The sequence below is a fragment of the Anastrepha obliqua genome, chromosome 6 (genome assembly GCF_027943255.1).
Source record: "Anastrepha obliqua isolate idAnaObli1 chromosome 6, idAnaObli1_1.0, whole genome shotgun sequence".
Lineage (NCBI taxonomy): Eukaryota > Metazoa > Arthropoda > Insecta > Diptera > Tephritidae > Anastrepha > Anastrepha obliqua.
This window is the reverse complement of record NC_072897.1, coordinates 37,189,965-37,192,731: the sequence shown is the minus strand read 5'-3', so window position 1 is coordinate 37,192,731 and position 2,767 is coordinate 37,189,965. Positions and strand designations below refer to the sequence as shown.

The 2,767-nt window shown below is 39.1% G+C and overlaps 1 pseudogene; it reads right to left on the bottom strand.

The window, feature by feature from the left end:
* Positions 1 to 224: 224 nt before the first annotated feature.
* LOC129249934 (high mobility group protein D-like) lies at positions 225 to 777 on the bottom strand (annotated as a pseudogene).
* Positions 778 to 2,767: the final 1,990 nt, after the last annotated feature.

Below are 2,767 nucleotides of genomic sequence, written 5' to 3'. Positions count from 1 at the left end.
ACGAATCGCGCATGCATGGGCGACCGCTTTTCGTGCCGCCCTAACTTGATGTTGATTTCTAGCAGCGAATGCACTTTTAGCTCCTTCAATTTATTCTTCAGAGTAAACACCGCTTTGCCCAACATTCGTCCCACAAATTCGAATAGGCTTCTCTAGGTCACTTAAAGCTTAGATGACACAAACATCTAAAAAGGCACATTTTCACATTCACATTTTTACTTTCACTACAACTAAATACTTTTCATACGATAAATGCATGTGTAAACGATCGAAAATTACGCATATTATTTTTGTTTTACCTATGATGTGAGTGACTTGAAACTTTGTGCAAACGTGTTTTCAATCCAGCTGATTATATGAAAATAAATTCGGCAGCTGCCTCCATTGGCCTCAAATTCCCTCGCCGCTTCATCATAATTTTCCTTGACTTTAGCTGCCTTTGCTTCCCATTCCGACTTGTCCTTCATTGAACGCCATTACTCTCCACCTTTTTTCGCCACTTCGGTTACTTTAATGCCTGGATTTTCGCGCTTAATCTGCTCGCGTGCATTGTTGAGCCACAACATATATGCGGAAAGAGGACGCTTTGGTTTGTCAGACATTTCAATTTTTTTCTTGCGTCCGCGAGTTTATATGGAAAATATAACTGAAATTGCTAAATTTCGTCTTAAAATTTGCACAATGTTAAGCACTTTTAATTATTTAAAGTCACAATTTACCTAATTTCGTTAAAATTGTAAAACGACCACAAAACAAACACCTTGTCGATTCACTTCAAAATTTTCACTCACGTTTGTCACACGCCGTCGACACATGTGAAAAGGAAATGGGTCGAAGTCAGCCATTAAGGAAATTAGGGATTAAGAAACAAAAACAAAAATACCCTACAGGGATCATATAAATGGGTTCAACATTCCAGGAATAGTTTGCGTAAAGTAACGCAAACTATTAGTTTTTCTAACATCATGCACTTATGTATGCAAATGCTACGAAAAATTATATCTATATATAATATATATAAAATTTTTTTTTTTCTTTTGCTTATCATTTTGTTCTTATTATAGCCAAAATATAATAAGAACAAAAGGAAAAAAATATATCACGTACACCACGGCAGGACACCTTGTACACCAAGTACGATCCACACATAGCCAAGACACGATCCTTCTATGCGGCGAATATTGCAAAACCATTAGTATGTACCCACCCCCTCGCGGTGAACATACATATTAAAATCACATTAATATGTGATTGTATCCAATTAGGTACATTTTTTACTTTTTTTGGGTGGCAGGGTGTCTCATAGGGCTATGAAAATTGCTCATAGCCAAATAATAACAAAAAAACTAAAACTAAAAATATATATTATTTTATTTTTGTCTTCTCCTTCGCTGTGATCAGCACAGACCAGCCAATGCACCACACCCTACACATGTTCGGTTTAAAAACAAAAAACAAAAAAACAAAAAAGGAAAATTAAATTCAAAATCCTTTTGTTTGTAAAAAACAAAACAAAGGACTGAGTCTAGAGCGGAAACTAGGCCTTTTCGCCCAGTTGTGGCCGCAGCGGAAAGTAGGCCTTTCCGTACCAACGTAGATAGGGGATTGGAGACTAGGCCTCTTCAACCCCAGCTACAGCACGAACGTCGGCGCGAACGTGGAGCGAAAACTAGGCCTTTTCGACCACGCACGCGAACGACGTTGGTGCGCCAAGCAGAGCGGAAACAAGGTCTTTCCGCCTCAATGAAGATAGGAGATTGGAGACGAGGCTCTCCGACCCCAACTGCAGCATGAACGGTGGCGTGCGCGTGGATCGGAAACCAGGCCTTTTCGACCACGTGCGCAAGCAACCATAATGCGTCAAAATAAAAGGACGGGCGACGGTACACTGGCGACTAGGCCTCGCCAGGTATCACGGCCCTAATATGATTTGTACATAACGAATCAATAAATTTTAATATAATAAATTTACTTTTTGTGTGCAATAATTATCCACGTACATAAAATTTCATCTTTACAGCATTTCAGACGCCACCACCAGCCTCCGATATCTCACCAATATACCGAACGTTGGCTGACACCTCCGTCCTAAAACAATCATTGCTTATCGCAAGGGGGCCGGCATATTTAAGCCACACCCTAATATTAAATATAAATTTTTAGCCACCCTAATGGTAACTGCGCTTACCGTTCCGACTGGTAATATGTTATAAATTATACTTATACTACTTAACATAATAATACGTAAGCAACGTATGTCTATTGCCTATACTTCTATGTACATGTATATCTTTCTATGCATATATCTATGTATATACTGCAATAAAATATTAATGAATATATACTGACACGCCTTTGTGCTTTTTATTTTTTATAAAATATATCATCGGAGCGACCGTGGAGGCCTCACATTTTTAAGCATTTATGAAGCGTTTTGGTACACCGAGTTGCCAAGAGTTATTTGAAGCTGAACTTCACCTAATAAAGTATACGCGACGGTTTTTTTTCGAATGAAATTTCTCTTTGCAGTGCTAAAAGACCAATCCCGCTTCGCAGTAGTCTTTTGCGTCTGCAGCCCTTTCTGTATGAGACTTGTGTTCTACGTGTTGGAGGAAGAATAAAAAATGATGAAGTTGCTCCAGATGTTAGGCATCCCATTATCTTGCCTAAGAATTGTCCGCTTGCTAAGTTAATAGTCTGCGAAATACACAAAGTATCTTTGCACTCTGGACCCCGCATTATGCAAACGGCGCTCGTAGCTTAATCC